This window comes from Pleurodeles waltl, chromosome 11 (genome assembly GCF_031143425.1).
Source record: "Pleurodeles waltl isolate 20211129_DDA chromosome 11, aPleWal1.hap1.20221129, whole genome shotgun sequence".
Lineage (NCBI taxonomy): Eukaryota > Metazoa > Chordata > Amphibia > Caudata > Salamandridae > Pleurodeles > Pleurodeles waltl.
In genome coordinates, this window is record NC_090450.1 from 703,842,397 (window position 1) to 703,869,994 (window position 27,598).

Below are 27,598 nucleotides of genomic sequence, written 5' to 3' on the forward strand. Positions count from 1 at the left end.
TCTTGTCTTCGACCATTTGTAGCACCTGGGGCATAATATCTGTGTCTCTTGAGCACGGAACAGTGATGTGGTGCATACCTGCGCACTGTTTGCTACTATCACAACAAAGTCCCTCCGCAACTGCCTGCTTTGCATGAAGAGCAAGGGTTCCCCTCATCTCATCGCAAATGGTGTCTTACCATTCTTTTGTGCCACTCTCTGCCATCTTCATTGCAAGTGAAGATGCTTCTTCACTGTCGCTAGCTTCTGCTTGTTTCTGTGTTCTTCCTCCCCTGGAGCACACAGGAGGGCTTTGTCCCCACCATCAACTTCACTATTTCATTCTTTCCTCAGCAAGCTTTAATCTGAAGGGGTATCCCATATGTACGAAACCTTATTTTTCTCAACTGCCATTGTGTGATATTTATAAGGTTTTCAAAGAGTGGTCCCAAGAAACAGTTGTACAAGATGGCTTTTTGCATGGTTCTTCTCCAAACCACTTCCTTCAAATAAATGCAGTGCACGCGTGTTAAAATATTCAGAGGAGCATTTAAGTCAGACTCAGTGCGATCTCTGTGTTCAGTTCAGTCTAATCGTGGATGAACAGGATCAGTAAAGTCAGGTGTAGGAAGTTGGCTCTGTATACACTATTTCAAAGTAAGAAATGGTGTGCACAGAGTCCAAGGGTTCCCCTTAGAGGTAAGGTAGTGGCAAAAGTAGATAATTCTAATGCTCTATTTTGTGGTAGTGTGGACGAGCAGCAGGCTTATCAGAGGGTAGTGTTAAGCATTTGTTGTACACACACAGGCAATAAATGAGGAACACACACTCAAAGACTTACTCCAGGCCATTAGGTTTTTATATTAAAAAAATATATTTTCTTAGTTTATTTTAAGAACCACAGGTTCAAGATTTACAGTAAACACTTTAAATGTAAGGTACCTGAGTGGACCTCAGGGGAATTGCTTCAGGGTACCTAGTAGCATGGTCCACTAGTATCAGTATATCCTAGTGGATATACTGATTCCCTGAGGCTGTGGGAGGTTCAAGTGCACCTACTATATCCACTCCCATTCTTTCAAAGGGGACCCCCACCACTGGAAGTGGAATGAGGGGGGCCTTTGTATGGCCACCTGTCTTACCACTGGCACAGGAGGCACACAAGTCCTTTACCTTCTGGGACATATTGGGCCAATAGAAATGGTTGACTAACCTCTCCCATGTCTTGGTTTGTTCCAAATGCCCAGCAAGGGGAATGTCATGGGCTAAGGTCAGAATGAACTCCCTAAACTCCTGAGGCACTACCACTCTCCCAGTGGCACCAGGTTTGGGATCTCTTGCCTCAGTGTAAAGGAGTCCATCTTCCCAATAGACCCTATGTGTTCCACTGACAATTCCTTTTTCTTGTTCAGCAGCTTGCTGCCGTAGGCCTTTGAGAGGGACAAGTTTCTTGCCCCTTGCACAGCTGTTCCCTTGAGGGTCCCCCTACGCCCAAGAGCTCAACCTGGTAAGGTTCTAACTCCATAGGCTCAGTTCCCTCAGGGGATAGAACTTCTTCCTGAGAAAAGAGGTTCCGTCTCTTTTTCTCTGCTGAAGCTGGTTCCCCAGTCTTCTTTCCTTTTCTCCTGGAAGGTTGGGTCATTCTTCCAGGGTCCAACACTTCTTTTTCACCCTGAGCTCTGCACTGTGCCCTAGTCTTGACACACACCAGTTCAGGGATACCCAGCATGGCTGCATGGGTTTTGAGTTCTACCTCAGCCTATGCCGAGGACTCCAGATCATTTCCAAGCAGACATTCTACTGGTATAGCAGAAGATACTACCACCTGTTTCAGGCCAGTAACCCCTCCCCATTCTAAAGTTACCATAGCCATGGGATGTACTTTAGTCTGATTGTCAGCATTGGTGACTGGATAAGTTTGTCCAGTCAGGTATTGTCCTGGGGAAACCAGTTTGTCTATCACCATAGTGACACTGGCACCTGTATCCCTCAGGGCCTCTACTCTAGTCCCATTAATAAAGAGCTGCTGCCTGTATTTTTGCATGTTAGGCGGCCAGGCAGCTAGTGTGGCTAAGTCCACCCCACCCTCAGAGACTAATGTAGCATCAGTGTGGACCCTGATTTGCTCTGGGCACACTGTTGATCCCACCTGAAGACTGGCCATTCCAGTGCTAACTGGAGCAGTAGTTGAAGTGGAACCTTTCTTGGGACAGGCCTTGTCTCCAGTTTGGTGTCCATGCTGACTACAGCTGCGACACCCGGCCTTTTTGGGATCAACGTTTTTACCCTTGTACCCAAATGAGGATTGTGAAGAGGCTTTGGACCCACCCTCCTGTGCAGGTTTTTGGGGCCCTGTAGAAGACTCTTTACTTTTTCCCTTGGATGTCCCAACACTCTTCACCTGGGGAGGCTTTGTGACCCCTTTCTTTTGGTCACCCCCTGTGGAAGTCTTGGTCACCCTTGTCTTGACCCAGTGGTCTGCCTTCTTTCCCAATTCTTGGGGGGAAATTGGTCTTAGGTCTACCAGATGCTGATGCAGTTTGTCATTGAAACAATTACTTAAAAGGTGTTCCTTCATAAACAAATTAAACAGCCCTTCATAATCATTTATACCACTGCCATTAATCCAACCATCTAGTGTTTTGAATGAGAAGTCAACAAAATCAACCCAGGTGTGGCTCAAAGATTTTTGAGCCCCCCTGAACCTAATCCTGTACTCCTCAGTTGAGAATCCAAAGCCCTCAATCAGGGTAGCCTTCATGAGGTCATAGGATTCTGCCTCTTTTCCAGAGAGTGTGAGGAGTTTATCCCTCCACTTTCCAGTGAACATCTCCCAGAGGAGAGCCCCCAGTGTGATCTGTTTACTTTTCTGGTTGCACAAGCCCTCTCAAAACCTTGGAACCATTTGGTGATGTCATCACCATCTTCATATTTTGTTACAATCCCTTTGGGGATTTTTAGCATGTCAGTACTTTCTCTGACCCTATTTATGTTGCTGCCACCATTGATGGGAGCTAAACCCATCTCTTGTCTTTCCCTCTCTATGGCTAGGAGCTGTCTCTCCAAAGCCAATCTTTTGGCCATCCTGTCTAACAGGAGGTCATCTTCATTGAGGCTGCCCTCAATGCTTCCAGAGTTACTGGACTCCCCTGTGGAAGAACCAGTATCTCCGACTATCACTTGTGGAGTCAGGGTTTGAGGGACCCTGGCCTCCCTACCTAGGACAGGAGGGAGGGAATTATCCTCCAGGTCACTAGTTTCCCCCTCTGTAAGGTTATCCTCAGAGTGGTGGTCTCTTGCAAACTCTGCCAAAAGCTCCTGGAGCTTCACTTTGGTAGGGTTTGACCCCGTCTTCATATTTTTTAGCTTACAGAGAGTCCTTAACTCTGACATCCCAAAATGCAGGTAAGAGGTGAGGTTGAGTTCCACTACCATCTCTCCTGTGCTAGACATTATTTTTCTAATAGTTGGGATACTTTTTCAGAATCTAAAACTATTTCTAGAACTTAATCCAAACTTTTACAAAACTTTTAAACTCTAAAAGAAATGCTAACAGGAACTTACACAAGGCCCTAGCAGGACTTTTAAAAATGTAGAAAAAAAGCTCAAATTGCAAAAATCAGTTTCTAATGACCATTTGTGGAATTTAGTCGTGTGATCAGGTATTGGCTGAGTAGTCCAGCAAATGCAAAGTCTTAGACCCCATCGCTGATCCACCAATGTAGGAAGTTGGCTCTGTATATACTATTTCAAAGCAAGAAATAGTGTGCACAGAGTCCAAGGGTTCCCCTTAGAGGTAAGATAGTGGCAAAAGTAGATAATTCTAATGCTCTGTTTTGTAGTAGGGTGGTCGAGCAGTAGGCTTAACAGAGGGTAGTGTTAAGCATTTGTTGTACACACACAGGCAATAAATGAGGACACACACTCAAAGACTTACTCCAGGCCAATAGGTTTTTATATTAAAATATATATTTTCTTAGTTTATTTTAAGAACCACAGGTTCAAGAGTTACAGTAAACACTTTAAATGTAAGGTACTTCACTTAGATACTTTAGGAACTTTGAATGGAAACAATATCATGTACAGTCTTTGTAAAAATGGCAATAAGCTATTTTCAAAGTGGACACAGTGCAAAAATCAACAGTTCCTGGGGGAGGTAAGGTTAGATTAGGAGGTAAGTAAAACAATTACAAGTCTCAGTTCTGGGGCATAGGCAGCCCACCGTTGGGGGTTCAAGGAAACCCCAAAGTTACCACACCAGCAGCTCAGGGCCCGTCAGGTGCAGAGGTCAAAGAGGTGCCCAAAACACATAGGCGCCTATGGAGAACAGGGGTGCTCCGGTTCCAGTCTGCCAGCAGGTAAGTACCTTTGTCCTCGGGGGGCAGACCAGGGGGATTTTGTTGAGCACTGGGGGGACACAAGTAGGCACACAAAACACACCCTCAGCGGCACAGGGGAGGCAGGGTGCAGTGTGCAAAGAATGGGTCGGGTTTCTGGTAAGAAACAATGGAGGGACCCGGGGGTCACTCTAGCGGTGCAGGCAGGCACAGGGAGTGCTTCTCGGAACAGCCACCACCTGGGCAAGGTAGAGGGTCACCTGGGGGTTACTTCTGCATTGAAGTTCGGTTCCTTCAGGTCCTAGGGGCTGCGGGTGCAGTGTTGGTTCCAGGCGTCGGGTCCCTTGTTACAGGCAGTCCCGGTCAGGGGGAGCCTCTGGATTCTCTCTGCAGGAGTCGCTGTGGGGGCCCAGGGGGGTCGTCTGTGGTTTCTCACGGGCTCGCAGTCGCCAGGGAGTCCTCCCTGAGGTGTTTGTTCTCTGAATCTCGAGCCGGGGGCGTCGGGTGCAGTGTGTGAAGTCTCACGCGGGAAGAGTGAGTTTTTTGAACGTTGCTTCGTTGTTGCAAAGAAGTAGCTGGTTTTGAACAGGGCCGCTGTTCACGGGAGTTTCTTGGTCCAGGGCAGCCCTCTGAGACTTCAGAGGTCGCTGGTCCCTGTAGGATGCATCGCTGGAGCAGGTTTTCGAAGTTGGAGACAGGCTGGTAGGGCTGGGGCCAAAGCAGTTGTTGTCTTCCTTCTTCTCTGCAGGCTTGTAGGTCAGAAGTCCTCCTTCTTTCTTCAGGTTGCAGGAATCTCATTTCCTGGGATCTGGGGAGCCCCTAAATACTGAATTTAGGGGTGTGTTTAGGTCTGGGAGGGCAGTAGCCAATGGCTACTGTCCTTGAGGGTGGCTACACCCTCTTTGTGCCTCCTCCCTGTGGGGAGGGGGTCACATCCCAAAACTTATTGGGGGAATCCTCCAAACTCAAGATGGAGGATTTCTCAAGGCAGGGGTCACCTCAGCTCAGGACACCTTAGGGGCTGCCATGACTAGTGGGGGACTCCTCCTTGTTTTTCTCATTATCTCCTCCAGCCGTGCCGCCAAAAGTGGGGGCAGTGGCCGGAGGGGCAGGCATCTCCACTAGCTGGGATGCCCTGGGGCGCTGTAACAAAAGGGGTGAGCCTTTGAGGCTCACCGCCAGATGTTACAGTTCCTGCAGGGAGAGGTGAGAAGCACCTCCACCCAGTACAGGCTTTGTTCCTGGCCACAGAGTGACAAAGGCACTTTCCCCATGTGGCCAGCAACATGTCTGGTGTGTGGCAGGCTGGCAGAAACTGGTCAGCCTACACTAAAAGTTGGGTAGGTATTCAGGGGGCATCTCTATGATGCCCTCTGGGTGTATGTTACAATAAATTGCACACTGACATCAGTGTGCATTTATTGTGCTGAGAAGTTTGATACCAAACTTCCCAGTTTTCAGTGTAGCCATTATGGAACTGTGGAGTTCGTGTTTGACAAACTCCCAGACCATATACTCTTATGGCTACCCTGCACTTACAATGTTACAATGTCTAAGGTTTTGCTTAGCCACTGTAGGGGGATAGTGCTCATGCACATATGCCCTCACCTGTGGTATAGTGCACCCTGCCTTAGAGCTGTAAGGCCTGCTAGAGGGGTGACTTACCTATGCCACAGGCAGTGTGAGGTTGGCATGGCACTCTGAGGGGAGTGCCATGTCGACTTGGTCATTTTCTCCCCACCAGCACACACAAGCTGAGAGGCAGTGTGCCTGTGCTGAGTGAGGGGTCCCCAGGGTGGCATGAGACACGCTGCAGCCCTTAGAGACCTTCCCTGGCATCAGGGCCCTTGGTACCAGGGGTACCAGTTACAAGGGACTTACCTGAGTGCCAGGGGTGTGCCAATTGTGGAGACAAAGGTACAGTTTAGGGAAAGAACACTGGTGCTGGGGCCTGGTTAGCAGGGTCCCAGCACACTTTCAAATCCTAACTTAGCATCAGCAAAGGCAAAACGTTGGGGGGTAACCATGCCTAGGAGGCATTTCCTAACATCAGGGCAGTCAGGTGTTATTGCATCTTGTTCTACTTTTATGCTGTTGCTATTGCATCTTATTCAATTTTCCAGGTTCTTCAGCTTTTCTTGTAATCGCTTGTTTTGTTCCTTCTGCAATGCAAGTGTAGCTCACAAGTATTTAGTCTGGTCTCTCTCCCATTGCTTTTCAGTGCTTAATTTGTAAAATAATGTGTGCCTGTGGCCAAAGCGCAGGCCAGAAGCCCGGCTGGCATGATCAACTATCATTGTTCCGAATACCAAGGTTGCATAGTCCTGAATCCATCTCAGGCCTCTCCACTACCAGACACTGACTGTCCCTTTATCTCACTCTTCTACTTTATCTCAGAGTTCCTGCTTTCTCCCTTGGTGGCCTTTTTTCTTTTTCTTCTCCCTTCTTTCCCTTTTGTGTGTTTTTCCATCTCTTGCTTCCGAAGAATGTCCGATGAAGGAAAAATAAGTGCTGGTTCCTAAAAACGAGTACCACTGTCCTCAACCGCTCAAATTAAGCTACTTCTTTCCTAGATCCATCACTCTATCGTCTAATGTGTCAATCTTTCTAAAGATTTTTTGCTACACTATTTCACCTTTATTTTTATTGAGAAAGTTGTCCATATAGTCTTTAGTAATCACATCTTCCTACAATTGGGTGCATTGCACAGACATCCATCTGTTGCGATCTTTTGGGGACTTGATGGCAGGGCGCACAAATATCATGCACTTTTGAGTGGTGTTTGTGAGCATGCCTCTGAGGGATCTTTTCCACTCTCTCATGTCGTGGGCACTTCTGTTTTAAAGACCACTTTATATGCTCCTCAGCGTCAGCTCACATATTAAGGCCGTCATTACGAGCCTGGTGGTCTTCAGACCGCCAGACTAGTGGTGGTGGCAGGCGGCCCGCGGCACGCAAGGCGGCCCAACCACCTCATTAGGACCCTGGCAGTTCGATTAACAGGGGACCACTGCCAGGAACAGGGTTCCAGACTGTGTGGTGCCAGTCGGAGTCGTGGTCAGCCACGGCGGTGCTGTGTTCAGCACCGCCGTGCTGATCACAAGTCTAGTTTCCGCCAGCCTTTTCATGGCGGGGACCCTGCGATGAAACGGCTGGCGGAAAGCCACTGCTGGGAGCTACAGGGGGCAGTGCAGTGGCCCCTTGCCCAGCATCCTCAGAATGTGCACTGTCTGCTAAGCAGACAGAGCTCATTCCGAGGGTGATAGAGGCACCCTCTGTGCGTCGGCATTGAGGCCAATGCCGACACGCGGTTTCCACTGGGCTGACCGCCGGAAACATTCAGATTTCTGAGGTTTCCGCCGGTCAGCTCAGTGGAAGCCCTATAATCGGCATGGGGGAGAGACCGCCAGCTCTGTGGTGGTCTCTTCTCCATGGGGCTGGCTGGCCAACGGTTGGATCATCAATCTCATAATGAGGCCCTAAGTAATTGGAGCAGGGGGACACCTCCAGGTCTCCCTTTTGAACCTAATGTCAGCATCTCATGCCTTTGAAGGTTCGGCTTTAGTCTACACTAATATACTTTTGGATAAATGCAGCAGCATGCAGAGAATTTCAGGAGGACTAGGTTTTGATTGTTCATTTAGTCCATTTTAGACTGACAGCTGTGAGGAATTGCAGAAAATATTTCCTTTATGACCACTGTTTTGAATGCATGTTTTCTGTGGGTCTCATTTGCTTTCACAAAACTGCTTTGAATGAAGCCCCCAGATCACACTGCTAAAGGCTTAGTGTGTCTTTTTTGTCTCTGCTAGACAGGACAGATTTGGTGGCAGGCCCCACCCACGATGCTTATGGCATGACTCTATTATACCAGACCTTCTGCATCAGGTTTTGGGGAGATTACCAAAGCCCCGAGGGCTCCCACCTCCTATTAGCTCTGCAGGTACTGTCCATGTCTTTAGGAGGACCATTTGTTTTTCTAGAGTTACTAAAGTTAGTATGGGGGGCCAAGAAGGAGTAAAACGCACTTGCGGGTCTCTGCCCCGCTTCAGAGAGTGAATCACCGATCCCTCCCTCACCTGAACGGCATCTGGAAGGTGAGGGACCCCCTGGTGCTGCAGACACACTCCACCTGGTCTAATGCTGTCTTCTGGCCCCAACTGTCTAAACCTGGGAGTGATGTGCATTCTAACATGGCACCCAACTGGCTATACTGAGTGGAGCAGGACAACAGACTCGTCACTCTGAGCCGGCTGGTCAGCGGAGCCCAATTGCAAACCCCGGCCCACTCGGCGACTTCGCAACAGCAGAAGTGTGGAGTACTCGGGCACTCTGACTCCTCGCACCATGGGCGTTCCCCCATCTGGCTGCTTGCGAATGCTTGGCCGTCCATGGCGGGAGGAGGCCAGCGGAAGAGAACATCCTGCGTGGAGCCTGGGGAACCATCTGGACCTTGTGGGACGGGGCTGCTCAGATCCCCGGAGCGGGGGGGGGGAGGTACCAGAGCTACACGGCACGAGTTAACGGGAGGAGAGAGTGGCGTAGTGTTGTAGGCCATGCCACAGGCTTCTCTCAGTACCCATGGATGGATGGTGAGTGAGGCCAGCAAACTACCTCCTGAGTTGGGGTCCAGCTGCGATTCGGAGGTCGGGCAACACTTGAGCAGTGGAGCAGTCAGGGACTCCAGCCAGGCCCCACAACAGCACACTGTAACCACCAATAGTCCAACTTCACAGCAAAAAAGCCGGCCCTGGTCCCGGAGTATTACGTGTCCAGAGCTGTTTGCCTTGTGTTGGGCCTGGAGCAAACACAGGCCCACCTAACTGACTCACAGCCATTGCCTATACCATTTAGGGCACCCATTGGAGGCAGAGGCCAGTTGGGCCTCTCACTAAAGACAGAACAGGAATCTGGGGTTCTCTACTGGCGCTGGGCAAAAAGAGCGACCACAGGTAATGCCCAGGATAGACACATACCTAGGGTGAGTGAGCCTATGGCAGGGCAGGCAGACAGGGGAGAACCCAGCACACACTCCTTATGCACTCCGGGAAGAGCTGTGGTCCCCATCTCGGGCGAGGGAAGGGACCTGAGACGCCTAACACAGCTCCTAATCCTTAACACACATCTTTTCCCTTGCTGATTGCCCACCGGGCCAGGTGGCCTTGTTGCCCTGAGACCCGGGCATCGCCACTGATACTTACTGGGCCCGGAGTTCCAAGGCTGCCCAGACGCTACAGACCCACGAGCGCAGCGAGTCCCAATAGAGAGCCACCCGCCTGCTGATCCTAACAAACATAGTGAGCTCCCAACCTGGTCTTGCGGATCCTTTCCCCGGTGGGGATCTGGCACAACGGGCTCTGGATAGACGACCAGCGACCATATGCATCTTTCCTTACACTATTGACTGTGAACTAAAGCACAGCTTCCCATAGATCCCCAGACACTGATAGATCGCCTAGCCCCACAAAGCAAGAGACCGGTGGCGTCAACTCACTCATCAGGGGGCAAATAAGCAGCAACCCACTGCACCGGGGGTATCCAACCAGACTGGCAGATGACCTTGAGGCCTGGGCTGACCTATGCGATTCTTGGACCCCTGAGGTTGTGACAGGGACTTCTTTTCTTCCTCTGATCCTCAGCAAATGCACAGTCAACCATCCAGACCATGCTGTTGTGTTGGGAGAGCGGGCGACCATGGCAGGAGCAAAGAGCAAAAAAGAACATAGTCTCAAAGATAGGCTCTCACGAGCCACAGGGGGCCAAGGGGAGCGTCCTCCCGCCCCCCATTAGCCCCCACCCCCACAGATTCCCTGGTCAGGGGCGACGCGGCAAAAAGCCCAGTGAACCCGATTCTTCATGGAGTCACTTTTTATGTCCCTCAAAGAAGACCTTCAATCAGTCAAGAAAGAACTCTCCCAGGACATGAAGGCGATCCGCTCAGACGTGGCAGACCTGGGAGACAGGGTTGCTGCATTGGAAGAGAGGGAAACGCCCAGAGACGAAGAGATTGAACAACTGCAGCAAGAGGTCCTTCGCCTCAAAGAACAGCATATAGACCTTCAGACCCATGCAGAGTACCTTGAGAACAGATCTAGGCCTAATAATATCAGGATCCGGGGACCCACATGGAGCTGGGAATGGAAATGTGGAATCCTATGTACAAGCCCTCTTTGCCCAGATCCTGGATGTTCAAGACCAGCAACCAATCCAGATAGGTAGAGTTCACAGAGTTGGTCTGCCTCGTCCTGGGCCATCACGCTCCACCAATATACTAGAGTCTGTCGGCTATTTCCCTCTGAAGGAGCATATATATCACGTAAAGTGGTTGACCAACACCCACTAAATTTCAGGGGCCACACATCACAGTGTACCAGGATCTCTGTGCCCTAATGCTGCAGAAACGCAAGTACTTCCCCGGAGTGACTACCTTCCTATGGGAATAGGGCATCTCCTATTCCTGGAAGCACACAATTAGACTCATATTTCAATGGAAGGGCTCACTCCATCAGATCTGATCTCTAAAGACAGCCTATGACTTGTTAGGAATCTATCCGCCCACGCCTGAAGAAGATCCCTCCATCGCTGGCAATCCAAACAGCAAGAGAAGATCCGGTAAGTGGAGGCCTCCTCCTTCCCCAGACGACCTGCGTTCAAACCCCGACACTATGGCCCCGGAGCAGAGAGCGGTTTTGGAGTCGTTGCAATGAGACTCTGACAACAGATAACCAGCAGCACATGATGAGGCCCAGTGGTGCTTAAATGTAGCGGGTTGGGGGGGGGGGGGCGGGAGAGGGGACTAAGTTCTGGCCACCACCATGTGGAGAGACTGGAATTGACACTGGTCCAGACCTGGTGATCACCACTGAAAGACCTGGCACACCACTTGAGTTGCCACCCCTGCTGGGGACAGTTACCTGTTTGGTTGTTCATCTGTTTGAGGGAATTCCTTTTTTGATTCACTTGAATAATTACCCAACACACTGACTAATTATCCCTGAGTGGTGCAGCTCGGCTACTTCCGACACCCTCAGGCACAGGCTTCATGGCTATCCAGGCACTGCAAACCTCATCCAAGAACAATGCCTAGACACTCTCGACATGAAATAGGACATTGGTTGGTCTGCGCATACTTATACTAAATGTTAAAGGGTTGAACAACCTTGTTAAACGACTGGCAGTGCTTTAATGCATAGAAAAGTCAGAGGCTGATATCTGTCTCCAGCAGGAGATGCACCTACTCTCCAGGGACTGGCATCGCCTCTGGGCCAGGGTATTTCCACACCAACTTTTTTGTTCCGCACTTACTAAAACGGCAGGAGTGGCATTGGGACCAAAGTGGCCGAGATAAGGGGATGCCTACTGGCCCACAGAATTCACATACAAGGGGAAACATTCCTGTTAGGCTCCATATACTCTACTAACGAGGGACAAGAGACCTTCCTTCGCCATGTGGTGACGGAGGTCATGGCCGCCCGAGATAGGCTCATACTGATAAGAGGTGATCTCAACTTAGTTTTTCTCAACACTCTTAATCGCCCTGCCTTTAGGTAAGGGGGGACGGAGGAACTGACATGAATGTAAACAGTGGTTCCGGGAGCCGGGTCTTAGAGACAGCCACCTCACCACACATGATTTTACACCTATTACTCACCCGCTCATAAAACATATGCTAGACTAGATCACTTCCTAGGCAATAGGCTACGCACACAACGCGAGAAAGCAAAAGTTGAGTCCTTGGCAGGGAAAGATGGGGAGGATGTTACAGACGACCACCAAATAGGAGACTCCTGAGAATTCTATGCTCAGCTATACTCAGCCCAGACACTTACATCAGAAAGCCCTGCACAGTGACTGCAGTGGGCAGACATAGCCCGCCTTACTTTAGACCAGACCCGTAATCTACATGCTCCCACACCGCATAGAAGAGGTTATAATAGCAATATCCTGCCAAACGATAAACAAAAGATAAACACAAACCACCCAGCCGGCTTCCCAGCCTCATTTTATAAAATCTTTTACACGATCCTAGCCCCTATCCTCACCAAGCTTTTTAACTCTTACACCGGACCAGGCACCATCTCCCAGTCGATGCTAGACGCTTCGATCAGTGTCATCCCCCACCCAGGGAAAGATCCAAAACAATGCAAATCCTATTAACATATCTCTCTCCTGAACAATGCCCTCAATCCTTTCACTAGCATACTAGCTGCCCGCCTAAATCCCTTAATGCTGGGGCCAATAGCCTCCGCTCAGTCAGGATTCATTCCCTACAGACAATGCAGCGATAATACCAAAAGGCTTACACACATTCTGGATAAAGCGCCCCAGTCTTGAAGGCAGGTGGCTCTCTTCTCAGTCAATGCCAAAAAGGCATTTGATAGGGTCCACAGGCCATACCTGGCTTCGTAGAGCGCTTCCCCAACTGGATCTTGAGCAACTACAGCTTCCCTAGAGCCACTGTTCAGTTTAATGGCATAATATCGGCCTCCTTCACCATCGGTAGAGGGACGAGACAGGGCTGCTCTCTATCACCACTACTCTGCTCTCTACGTGGAGGCATTTGCACAGAGAGTGCGGGATAAACCAGACATAATGGGGGTCCGCTTCGGCAGGAAAGAACACACAATTTGCCTATACGCAGATGGCGTGATCATTGCGCTCGATAACCCCTTAATGGCACTCCCTGCGTTTCTTGAGGAGGTTGAATGGTTCGGTTGGGCTTCAGGCTTTTTAGTGAATGTCAATAAATCCCAAGCCCTCAACCTCAGGGTCCTGGTGGCCGACGTAGTTCCTAGCCAAACGTTTTCTCATGCAGTGGCAGGAAAACTCCATCTCATACCTGGGCATACAACTATCTACCTCCATGGATGACACTGTGGCCCTTAATTACAAAGCGTTGCTCAAACAAACTATCAAAGACCAGAACATGTGGTGGCCTTATCACGTTTCATGGCTGGGTAGAGTTGCAGGATTGAAGATGGCGATTCTAGAGAGTCCTGTTCCTCTTCCAGACCCTTTCAGTTGAACCCCCGTCCGGGACAATCAGCTCACTCCAGAACATAATACTTAGCTTTATATGAGCAGGCCAACATCCCCGCATGAGCAAGGATAAGATCTACCGACTGACCGGGGAGGAAGGGTTGGGGATTCCGCACCTCTACAGATACTACCAAGCCATCCATCTTCATTATCTCGTAGAATGGTCACAAACAGAGTCGGAGAAGTGCTGGCTCTTTATGGCCCAGGCTATCGTAGGCACCCATCTATGGAAAGTCCCGTTCCTCACATGCTGGCTATGAGCATGGGGACTTTACTCCTGTCCTATCACAAGAATAACCCTGAGAGTGTGGGACGCAGTTGCCATTCGCAACAGCCTAACGACGTTTCCATCACCTTTGACCCCACGTTTGGGAAACATCAATATCAACCCCGGCCTCCGCTAGACAGCATTCCATGGCTTTTTAGGAGCTGGTTGCCACTCCATAGGTCACCTTTTTGATGAAGAAGGCCCCATGACATTCGACCAACTGTAACTCCACTTTGAGCTGCAGGAAATAGAACAGTTACACTATCTACAACTCAGGCATTGCATTTACCACAGCTCAGTTAAACTGGCAGTGACCCACCCACTGACTAAATTTGAAAAGTGGCTTCTCCTAAAGAAGACCGACCACAAGTTAGTGTCATAGTTATATACCTTACTTCTGCCACCGCTCACTCCAGATAAAGCCCCTTCTAAGAAAAGCTGGGAGCAGGAATTAGGCAGTTCACTGTGCAGAAGAATGAGGAGATATCTACTTCTGCTCTAAACACGCAGCCACGAGCTCTACGAGCATAGAAACAACCACAAAAATAGTGACTTATTGGTATCTCGCAACTCTTAGACTTCATAAAGGGGACCCGACATGCAGCCCTAACTACTGGTGCCAGTTTGGACCGAAAGGGACCCTACTCCACATTCTTTGGGCTGCCCTAAGATAGCCTAATTCTGGGAAGCCGTCCTGAATGGCATAGACACTTCTCTTAACACGTCTCTTCCCAAATTTACAGCCTACACTTTACTAGGCCTACCTATCCCTCTCACATATCCACTTAAATCACAGAGAGCCCGCCAGATAAGTCTTGCTCTCGGTGTAGCACCTCAGACTATTCTGGCATTGTGGGGGACTGACAAAATCCCTGTACATCGGCAGTGGTTAAATAGTTTATGGCACGTCCTTGGGATGGAGCTACTCACTCTCACATTCACTGCACGTGCTGACTGTTACAGAGAGACACAGGCCTCCTTTATTGCTCTACTGACAACTGAGTTCCGTGAGCTGTCCTGCCCCAGGTACTTGTGACTCCTCCTCCTCGCGGAACTGCCGCCATGAATCCAGACAACTACACTGATGCCATGCGCCAGCACATACCGACCAGTGGAACATATAGGATATTAAGTTGTATTGTAATCATATTTATATCGCACTTACTACCCGTGACAAGGCCTCGAATCGCTTTTCGGTGAGTAGCACGCTACTCTGGAACCCAACAAGAATTAGTGATAGATTAGTATCGGTAAATAATGAGTACAGTTTTAGAATTATTATGAGTTAATTTGAGCCGTGGATATGAGAGTTTGTTAGTTAGATTGACTTGAGTAATAGAGGGGTGGAGGAGGAAAAAAATCCAGAAGTGTTAATTGGGAGTATATCCTTCATTTACTCAACCCAAAGGCTTGGAAGAGGGAAGAGTATGTGGAAGGGTTAGGGAGAGCATACTAGCAGGGTGAGATAAATGCGAGAGAATTTAGTATTGTTGTGTGGGAGGTCACGGTAATAGAGTGAGGTTTAGGATATGGTGGTTGCCCTGATATATGTTGGGTTTAGGGAGGGGGGAGTTGTTAAGGAAGAATATTTTATGAAGTCATACATGATTGATCTCAAAACCTCATTTGAGATTTGCCGGCAGGAGGATGTGTATGCTTAATTTTAATGAAACAAAGTTGAACCATAAAGTGAATATTAGAAGCAGAGACTATCACCTTGTCTTGTGTCTTTCGTGCCTGCTTTCACAAATCTCAGTTGCCAGACCATGACCTTCGAGATCTGCCTCTTTCTGTCCATTCCTCGTGATTTTCCTGCCCGGATGACTCCATCACGTGACCTGGTGTCTCCTTGTGTGTTTGTATTGCACTCTGTTCAGGCCTGCTGCCTTTTCCACTCTGGTACATCATCTTTTTCGGATGGCTGACACTGAGATTTCCTGTCGAAGTTTAAGGAGAACATCACCATCCTCTCTTGCACCACCATTCATTTTCAGTACCCAATGCTAACTTTAGGGAAATACAATGCTTCATCTTTAGGCCGAGCTCTCCCCTGCTCTACCATTTGGGAGAATGAGGCCTTTGTTGAAGGATAGGTTTTATAATCTGCCCCTGAAAATTTCTATCACCTATGGATTCTTTTGAATCATCCTTTGTTCCCTCATTCATGGTAGGTTTGCAACCATTTTTCTCTCTCCCAGCATGCCAAACAGGTTTCTTTTCTTTTCCATATATGTTTACTTTTTCTTAATTTTGTGATTGTCACTGTGACCAATCAAGTGAGCCTAGCCACTGGTCCATCAAACACCTAAGGTGAAAGAGAAGTTTCCACAGCACACCTGCTGTATCTGTAGTGCCTACTAACACAGGGGGATTGTTTAGCTGAAATTGTTTTTGAAGGCATAGCACTTTTGTCAAAAAGCTGACAGTGCGTGAACATGCTGGCATTTTTTTCATTTTCCAAAGAGAAACCTCAAAAGTTAGTTAGTTTCTGAAAATGTGAAATCAAGGTCCCTGACTGACTAGGATTGTTCTCCCACCATATGAGGGTATTGATCATTTTTTCTTACTGAGACAGCATGCTGACCCCAGGCAGGAAATATGTGGCGGATATGGCATTGGAAACCAGTGATGGCCTCTCTATAGGAGAGTTAGTGAAGGCTTTGCAGTTAGAGAACACTGATTTGCACTCAAATGTTTTGAGGTTTGGAGAGGTTGATGGACAATTCATCTTCTCCTTTTTGTCAGATACACTGTTACTGCTAACCTCTAAAAGTCTCCCCAAGTCTTGCTAGAAATTGATCACCAACTTTGTTGGGACTTTTTGGCTGACTGTAAACCTTTATGTTTCCCTGTATATTTCTGTTCAGTTACTCTCCAACCTCTCACCCACTTTTTTTCATGTCTGCTTGCACTCCACATATGTTGTCCTCTTGAGCCTGACATAAAGCAGTAAGACAGTCGAAACCTCTCTCCCACTTGCTCAAAAATCTTTACTACCTTACTTCTCAAAAATGCACATCCATTTCTCCATGCTATAAATGGTTTACTAGAGGACTGCAAAAATAGGGCAGAGGAGTAACACATTGATTGTTAAAGGCAGATGAATAAATGTACAAACACTCCATAGGTTTCCAAAATTGGATGCTGACTGTTGTTCCATAGGTGGCATGTAATAGCATCTCGGACATAAATGGATATGCAGTTGAAATTAATTATGAGCATACAACTGAATAGTATTTTGTGACTGTCTTTTATAGAGAAAACAATCTTCACTTTGGGCAAACATTTGAACACGTGTCTTCACAGTATTGACATTTTTATGGTAAAATGAGTTTATAGAAGAAAAATCTGTGTACTTTACTTCACTCAAGGTTGAAGGAATGGGAAAACACTTTACACCCACTCACAGCAAGAGTATATTAAGACCAGAAAACTGCACTATACACTAGCACCCTCCATTTGCCACCCCCTTTAACTATTGTGGCTTCACACAGTGTGAGGATGCACCAAATAAAAGGCTGGTCTTAATGCACCGAGTCCTGCCATCAGTTAAAGTTGTTTGTAGACCCTGACCCACACAGAATGTCCAAGCTAGGAAACACTGACGTGAGTAGAGTTTTTTTTTTATGCCAGGTGCAGTTCTAACACCGACACCAGACCACACTGAAAGCAGAGGCATGCAGTGCACTCATGCAAATATGTGCTAGTGTTCACCCAACCAGGAGTCCTTAGATCCAACCATGTACCTTCGCACATACACAGTCAGCAGGCCCCACGCTGTCCAATAGTTGAAAGCTTGCTGAAGCTTCACAAACACAATTGATATCATACTCATTGTGGGTCATACAATACCCAATAGTGAAAAGTCTCACCTTACCCTCCAGTGGAAGTCATAGTGTAGTGGCACTGGAGATTTGAACAAATTGGCTGTGACACCAGACGTGCTAGTGTGTTGTGGTTAATGGATGCTGTTGTTAAACGGTTATTAATTTGTCACCAACATGTAGGGCGGGAGGTGCCCCTGTTCGGTAGAGACACAGAATTTTATGCTAATAGAGTTACTCCATCAGACTGGCTCAATGATTCCTTCAGTACTTTAGTTGACTCAGATGTAAGGGGAAATCACATATATTCCAAATATGGCACTTGAAATATGTATTGTCTATCGTGTAGGGGTTGTTCCTCTAATCCAGACTGAATGTTTGGTAGGTTTAATTAGACCTCTAACTATTCCTAATTTCTCTCATTATTTTATTCAGGTCTTTTTATTTCTTTAATGTATTCATTTTTGAAGACACACCTTTTTAAACAACACTACATCTCTATGCAGTAACTATTAATGGCCAGCTACCTCTCCTACCACTTAACGTCTGTGCTCGAATATGACCCTGTCCAGTGCTTCTCTGCCATTTTAGTTAGGGTTGCGCTGATCAAATACCACATGTTAATTTGTGTATTCTTGCTTCAGATTCAGTTACACTTAAAAGCCGGTTCTATATTGACCAATGCTTTTTGGGGTGGGGGGGGATTATTACTGGATACACTGGGGCTAAACTGGGAAGTAGTACAGGGAAACATCAAAAGACTGAAGAGCGACACGATTGACTGTACAGTTCGGATGAAGATACATCGTGTGCAACCAGGGAGCTCAACAAAGACATTGAGAGTTTGGAGTAGTAAACGTAGAAAGGAGACAACGCTCACTGCGTAATTAATATATTAAAATATCCATTACTAAAACTCAGTGTGTGTTGAGAAGGGGCTCACATTTGTACCAACATATGAAATGACCGGAGCTAATAATGGGCTTTAATTTATGCAAAATACGAGTTTGGAGTGCTTATCAATGTTACAGGAACAGTGAGAGTGGTGTAACTGTATAGAAATAATTTAAAGGTTAATCTACTAACAATTTACCTACTAGCCACCTGATGGTGTGCTTGTTTGAGAAATTGGTCAAGGAAGACAAATGCAATGAAGGACACAACAAAAAGGTTAGACTAAATTTAAAGAATAAAGAAAGATTAGTAACTCATTGGTTGAGGAAACCAGGTAGTTAATAGAAGTGGTGGTAAAGGAGGGAGAGTTGTGGTATGAGCAGAGGAACTAGACCTTGAAATGATGCTATCAGGAATCATAGTGATTGAGAAGATACACAGGGTATAACAACATTCATCGCTATCCGCTTACTGATTGCTAGTGGTCCACCAGGCCTCTTTTGGCTATCGGAAGAGGCTTCTACCTTGGATGAGTGGACCAGGAGCATGGATGTGTGTGTGAAAGCAGACGAAGTGGTTTATAAAAACAAGATGCCAAAAACACACCAGAATCTGAAGACAGTGATGGGACTCTTCTCAAATTATAATGTAGCATTCTAATGACAAACACCATGGCGCAGAAGCCCCATTGTCTACATGAGGAAGACTTTGGAATTGAATGTCACTGTTGTATTTGCTGTGATGTTGATTGCATTGCCTGTACTTGTTTCATTAACCTAAAATCAATAAAAAACGTGTTAGAAGGTGTGGTGGTAAAGGATGAGAATTTGTAATGAACTGTGAAATATATGTCAAAGATGAAAATCTGTGAGATTAAATTACCTACATCTAACTAAATGCAATTCTACATATCCTTGATACCAACAATTCACACAAGCTTTTATAATCCACTTTGTTGCATGGTTGTATCAGGCCTGGGCTCAGTATTTCAACCTTCAAGTAAAGACGTAGATGATATACCTGAACTTCTAATAACAAGAATGGTGATGTCCTGGCTAATTTGAAGGATAAAAAGTGACACTAGGCCAAGAAATAAATGTTCTCACAATATATGTTGCAGCGTTATATGTATCCGTTCTTCATTAGAAAGATCTGCAAAGTTTAGAATGGATGGTATTGGAAAAAAACAATGTAAACAAAACACTCATACAATTAATGCACAGTTCTAAATTTGAACTGTTTTCAACTGGGTGAAGACTATTCTCTGCGGCAGCTGGACTGTCTTTGGGCTTCAGTGTTTCCCTGTATATGCGAACATTTTTGTGTACGATTGGAAATGGAACACATGCTAGGACAGGAAGCATGGAAAAATAATATAACAATGTGGCTAAGTTTTATAATTGAAATTTTCCTTAAATGGATAGAACCAACATAAGACCTCGTAAACAACATAAATAAATTCATTCATACACATGATTCCATTAAGTACATGTACACAGTTGATAAGGCAAGAATTAATTATTTAGATATGATGGTTGTTAGAGTAGGAAAAAACCTGAACGTAACTTTACTAAATGACTGGAAAAGTATATACTGAAGAGAATCGTTTACCCAGACTTCCAAAAGAGAAATTTGCCATACTTTCGGCTCATTCGAATTAATAGAATTGCACGGAATCCCCAAATGCGTAGGAAACAAGAAATGACCATGGTACAGAAACTTCTCAAATGATGGTAACCTCAAAATGTAGTGTCGGACAAAATATAAATAAATGGAGGAATTTATGGCTAGAGACCAAAGTCAAGGAAACAATCCTATTTTTCTAGGTATCCAACACAAAGAAGTAAAATTAGGACGTTTATATTGAAACACAGGGAACTTTTACAGATAAACTGCAACATTTAATAACATGTTTTCCAGATAGGCAGATGTTTGCTTACCAAATTCAAATAACGTCAAACCAATGAGTGTCATACCAAGATTACAGGGGATGGGAAATTAGTCAGTGTTGCTGGTCAAAACGAGGGGACTCGACCAAGACTACAATGCATACCTTGAAATAATGAAAAATCAATGTTGCCAAGTCATTTAAAAAGGCCAAACACCAAGGTAATCAGCTGAAATTCCAGATACAGGATAACTAGTCAGAGGGGATCTAGAAAAATATTAACTTGAAAAAGTCTTGTGGATATATTTAATTAAAACAGTATCCTGGAGGGTGGGGGTAAACAAAGGGTAAGATATCACGTTTTCTATGAATTAACAAACATCAACTGAACAAACCGTGCATGGAATGAGAGCTATAGAATTGAAGAAATGCCACAAACCTCTAACAGGATTACAGTGAGCACAAATGTATGACTGGAGGAGAAGCCGGGCTGGTCATTATGCCCACTGCAAGGACCCCAAGAGAGGGATTACAGTAATTGTAATACAAAGTGACAGACTAAACATTTGGCACATATGAGCTAAATAGCATTTATTGAATTGCAAATATAGCATTGTATTGTAAGGGTATAAGTGAGTAGAAAGGCAATTTAGAATGCTTTCAATTAAAACATCTATTTCAGTTTCTGTCATAGATAGTGATAAATACAACACATACCCGAAGGAATGGCCATGACCTAAAATGCTTAGGGTGATTTAGAGTTGGATTTAAAGAATAATTTAACTCAAAGCAAAAATACGGACGTTTTATGTATGAGGAATGAAAGGCATAAAAGACTTGAATAAAATAATTTGTGAGAAATTCCTGAACAGTTGGCGGTCTTATTAAATCCTACAAAATATGTTCAGTCGGAATCAAGGGAGCAGCACTTCAGTCAATAATACCCAAAATAGGGCTGTGTCACAAGAACGGTGCAGATGTCCAATGAAAACTTGTAAAAGTTTCCAAAGCATTAGGCGATAAGACATGGGAGCACAAACCAACTGCATTACAAATTAAGAAAGTGGATTATACAGCGCATTATAATGTTGACATCAGTGAAGCAGACTGTTTCCTAAAGGCACTGATCCTCAGACGCACACCCATAAGAAGATAAAAGGGACAACAGTCTAGAATTGAGAAAATTAAACCAAAGTACAAAAGCATGTACTTGTGTTCATGTAAAATATGTCATTCATTACAATATTTTGTTGCTTCTGCAGCTCATCACCAGAACTCTTTAAGGGGGTTAAAATTAGAAATAGTAGTTGGGAACGGCCTCTTTTCTGCCTGCGTACGTTTGCCACAGTTTAATAAATTAGTGAAGTTTCATAGTGATTCACCAGACGGCAGAACAATTGTTAACAAAACAAAAAGTGTTTTTGTGATGTAAAATGGGAGCTAACCAGAAGTACTGAGGCACTCACGCTGCCTCTCTAACAGTAAAGAGGTGACGATAACAATGGTGAGATCTAGTTCAATTATTTCCTGTACACACTGGGAGTGGAGAGGGTGCAAGATGTGGACATCACGCACTAGTGTGGGGAAGAGGATGTATGGTGTGGTCAAAGGATATGCTTGTGCTTGGTGAGCCCCATTCTAAGATAGTTCCACCAAGTATTGGAGGTGGTGGGATGCCCATTCACAAGGCAAAAGCCCATCTTTTGTGGCCGGTGCATGCTTGTCATAGGGCCTGGGAGAAGGGCATTGCTGATGGCCACACCCAGTGCCCACTGACATTCTAAATTTATGGTAAGCTATGCAACCTCACACTCCCAATAAAATTATCATGACCTGACATGAAATTAAACTTAACATTGCAAATTACATCTGTGACATACGAGATGACATCACAGATCACTTGTGATCAATAAATAACATGAATGTACTAATGTGTCATTATATGTCATTTACATAAAACTGCAGTGCCACTGAGCATTGCTACGCATACTTACTACAGTCTTGGAAAAGAGAGGCTGTTGTACCTTTCGTTTGGTAATGAATACCTCTTGTCAGAAATATGTGTAGGAAAATGTATGTAGGTTGACAGAATCTGTAAATTGTATAACGCAGTAGTTGTGTCTACGACAACATTAACTACAATTATCTTTTTCTAAATGGAGTGGCATACGTTTGGTACAAAGTAACATTTTTTGTATATATATTTTCAACATTTTATAATACTCTGTAACTTTTAAAGACTATGATAACACTTCTTATGCACAGGACAACACCCTCACATCCAAAGGCTGTACGTAGCTACATCTTGCTTTGTCAGAGAGATGGAATTTATCATTAAAAAAACTAAAAATCTACTGAAAAACGTTATTCCTTTGACGTTATAGTTATTTACTTAGAAGATGATAGAACATTTATCACGAAAAAAATGTCCCTAAAGTCTACCTGTTATGGTGAGCAGTGACGCCTTAATGCTCTCTCCCCAATGCAGAGGTCATGACCTAGAGCATGATGTCAAAAAGTACCTCATCAATTACATCAATTACTCTGTTGTGGTATCTGAGTCATTCCATGCAGAGTGTAGCTGAAAAACTAAGCCTAAACCCAAATTGTGCAAAGTTAAATGATCGAAACGGAGAGCTTTGGGGGAAGGTTCGTTGAGTAACCGCATGGCCTGAACTCAGGTCTTACTTGGCAGGACCACATACCTTGTTCAGAAGTTTCCTACGAGTGCTTTTGTACTTGGAGGTTATGGCCATTGGCCAGAACCTGCACCTTTAGACCGCTAGGCGTGGCTACAACACATGTCCAGTGGGAGTTAGTTATATTGTAATTCTGTTTACATAGCGCTTACTACCCCTTACAAGGCAATGAAGTACTTTATTTACAGCAAGTAGCACGCTACTCTGGACCCCAAAGTTAGTAGTTAATCCATTGGATAAATGTTGCTTATTGCAATTAGTCATGTGCTCTCAAGAAAAAAAAACATTGCATGCATTTACTCTAGTTAATTTGTGGTGGATAATACCAGTTATGTGTGATCATTAGTGGGAGCTATGTGTTTTCAGGTAAGAGGTAATGTTAAGATGCCGGGATATGCTTTTAAAGTAGGAGAGGTAGACTTCTATAAAATGAGGTGTCTGCCTTTTACAGGATTACAGAAAGAGAGATTAAGTTAAGCAGGCGTGAGAATGAGAAGGCGCTATACTCAGAACTAGAAAGCATGCAGAGGATGATAGTTGGATCAGCTGGTTCCTGGGGTGGACATCTTCCCCCTCATCATCCTCACCATCACTCTCATCCCCTCTCAGAGGAAACAGGTCTAGATATACAGCAACCTCCTCCTCCAGTAGGGGGGTAGCTTTCCTCACAGCCACGTTGTGCAGCATGCAGCAGGCCACCACTATTCTAACACCTTCTGAGTGCCATAACACAAGTAACCCCCAGAGAGATGGAGGCAACGGAATCTAGCCTTCAGGAGACCTATAGTGCGCTCTATCACCCTCCTAGTACGTCCATGGGCCTCATTGTAATTCCTCTCTGCATCCGTCTTGGGGTTTCTCACAGGTGTCAGGAGTCATTGCATGTTGGGATAGCAAGAATCACCTGCAAAAGTGTTTGAAACAGGACCGTAACAAACTGCCATTACTTGCAGACAGCCTGGCGGTCAGCTATGTACAGATCAAGTGTCATACACACTCGCCTATGACCCATCCTCTATCCCCTTGTAGTTGATCCAACATGTGTGGTACACTGCTGTTTCTGAGGACAAATGAATCATGGACCGATCCTGGAAACATGGCATTCACTTGTGATATGTACTGGCCTGCACTACACACCAATTGTATGTTCATTGAGTGGAAGTTCTTCCTGTTTCTGTACACCTGTTCATTTACTCTTGGGGGGATGATAACTATGTGGGTGCCATCGATGGCACCTATCACATAGGGAACGTTAGCAAAGGCATAAAAGTCTGACTTGATGGCAGGAAATTCAGCCCTTTGGGGAAACATTACATATGTGTGCAGGTGTACTACAAATGCATCCAGGAACTTGGACAGGATCAGGCTAAACATTGACTGTGAGAACCCTGCACCCATGCCCACTGTCACCTGAAATGAGCCTGTGGCCAAGAAATGGAGTACAGAGAGCACTTGCACTTCAGTAGGGATGACATGCTGATTCCGATGAGCCGATCTCAGTACTGGATCTAGTAATGCACATAGCTCATGGATTGTTGTACAATTGAGTCTGTAGTTGACAATGATGTGATGTTCCACCATGGTCTCAAATCAACCAGAGGTCTGTACACAGATGGGGCCCTCCCTCGCCACATGGGTCTGTACCTAGCGGGAGGAGAGAACACATGTGAGGGACACACATACATATGCACAACATGTTGTGTATGAATAACTGCTGTACAATATATGTAGCTTACACACACAAGCGATGTATGATGTACAACTGTAGGGACATGTGTGAAGTGATACGTCTGGACTGTAGTGGGGAACAAACACTCATGTGGGCATGCGACTAAGGGCTGGGGTCCATAGGGCCTGAATGGGGCCCATGACCAGGAAATATCAGCGTCGTGCTAGCAAAATGACAGCCTCCTGCCATCCAGATATGTAGCAGTGGAAGTGACCTCATTCCGCAGGCGGTTGTTGTTATGGCCGAAGGCGGTGTTCACCGCCGTGCAGCCATTCACTGGTTAACATGGTTGTCAATGGGGAACCAGGGCCTATCATGATCGCCGCCGGCGGTGACAGTGCACAACGCAGCGGAGCGTACGCCATGTTGTCATCCCAAGTTCTCTTGACTCCCAGATCCCGTGCATGGAAGTATTCCACTGAGTGTGCTGCTGTGTCTTGACTCTGGTTACTCAAATGGCACGTGTCACAGGGGAAAGGGCCCCAGCCTTCACCACAGAGGAGCTGGAGAAGCTGGTGGACGGGGTCCTACCCCTGTATGCCAAGTTATATGGGCGACCAGAGGTGCAGGTGAGTAGGCGGATGGCGTGCATGGATGAGTGTGATGGTGACGGTTGCTTGTATGCATGTGTGGTCGTTATATACCTGCACAGAGGTAGATTGTGTGACAAGTACCGTGAGGTGGTGAAATGATCTTGTGAAATGTCCGTCCCATAAGGGACGTATAGTCAGCAGTATCACATGGCCATATTATGAACTCTGTTTTTATTTTCTGTGTCTCCCATACAGGTCAGCGCCCATCAGAAGAGGGCACGCTGGCAGGCCATCACCAGGGAGGTGCGGACCCTGGGGGTCTACAGCCGGCAGAGCACCCACTGAAGGAAACAGTGGGAGGACCTGCGGCGCTGGGCCAGGAAGACCTGCGAGGCCCAGCTAGGGAGCTTATCCTGAAGGTGGCATATCCAGAATTGGATGGGCGCTTGAAGGCTGCACAGCAGCCACAAGGGGGTGAGTACCAACACCATTTCATGCCTCTTTGATGGATGTCTGAGGGTGCATACTGTATGCTGTCTAGTGCCAGGTACCCTGACAGGTGTCTGCCAGCTGTCCTGCTCCCATGGGCACTGAGATGATTAGGGGCAGGTCTGCAGTTCATCAGGTCCTTGTGTCGTGTGGGAGAAGAGTTGTATGCTAGAATTGTGGCCACTAGTCAGGGGCATAGGCATCACTATAGTTGTAGGTGCTGCGTGTAGGTGTATAAGCTGGGTGGGAGTGTGTGTGCACCAAGTTTCTACATCCGTTCATGTATTTACAGATATCTCTCATGTTTTGTCTACCCAAACCCCTGTACTCTTGTGTTGTCTGTGTACATCAGCATCATCTGGCGAGGGAGCAGTGGCACCAGCGAGTGGGGATGCAGCTGCCCACGGTTCCAAGGAGGCAGAGTCAACCGATGCCAAGGGGACCAGTGGGTTGAAGGGCGAGGGGAGTACCACGGGGGAGGCTACTACCACTGGAGGTAGTGACTCGGATCCCTCCTCCGATGAGAGCTCCCTGGTGGCGGAGGACCGTAGTGGGCCCACCCATTCTGTGTCATCTTCCGCCACCCCCCATACGATCACCACCCTCCCAGTTGCTCCCCACCCAGTTGCCCGTGCCCGCTCACCTAGAAGGGTGGGCATTTTCTTTGCCCCAGGCACCTCATCCCCTGCCCCAGTCAGCCCTGCTGCCCTCACAGAGAAGGCTATTGACCTCCTGAGGACCATCCCTGTAGGGCTGACAACCATTGGGAATGCCATCCAGGGGCTAGCATCCCAGATGCAGCAATGCAATGCATACCTGGAAGGCATTCACAGTGCCATGTCTGGTCTACAGAGATCTTTTTAGTCTCTCGCCTCCTCTTTGATGGCAGCCAGTGTCACTGGTCTTTCCGTCCCCCCTCCATCCACCTCTGCCCCCTCCAGCACCCCACTCCCTTCACCCATCCCAAGCACACATTCAGACAGCCATGCACACACCTCAACACACAAGAAGCACACACAGAAACATAAGCACCACACTTCACACCACAGGCATACACACAGCCAACATACCAAAACATAAACAACATCCACTTCCCCCAGTGTATCCACCTCTCCCGCCTCCCTGTCTGTCACCTCGACATGCACACCCACAAGCACTGCACCCTCAGTCACTGATGCTGGCCCAATTCCTGCATTCACCACAACATCTGGCATCCAGTCATACACCCCAGACACCATACCTCCACTCACCACAACGACATTGACTGACACGTGCAGCACACTCACCAGACCTGCAGACACAGACAGCATCCATGTACACTGGCAGCCTGTCTTGTCCCACAGTGTCTACCGCCCCCTCCTCCCAAAACACTCGAACATTCCCAGACACCCACCCAACACACATCCACCACACCTTAGCATACTGTACACTGCATGCACGTCCAGCACACCTACATCAGTTACAAGCACTCCCTCTACCTCCACTCCCACACCTTACTGCATGTCCACCCCAACTGCCCCTAAAAAACTTTCCCTGTCCTGTGTTGACCTGTTCAAACCCACTGGCCCACCCTGTCTCGTCCCTAAACATGCCCACCTCCTTGCCCTGTCCACTCCTTCCACGTCGAAGTCTGCCCTTCCCATTCCTGTGTCCCTTCCCCAGTGAGCAAGAAGCCCCGTGCTGGCCCAGGTCCATCTGCCAACCCCCGATCCAAGCCCGCTCCCCCCCACCTTCCAAGAGCAAACCCAAGCCCCTTCCACCTCCCAAACGTAAGCCCAAGCCCCCCCTCCCAGAATCCAGAGGGGATACCAATGGGCCTGTATAAGGAAAATATCTTCCTGTGGGCTCCTATCATTACTAATGTTCTCAATGCCACAGTATACCAGGAAATATATGTTTCTTGGCAATCAGCTTGTATT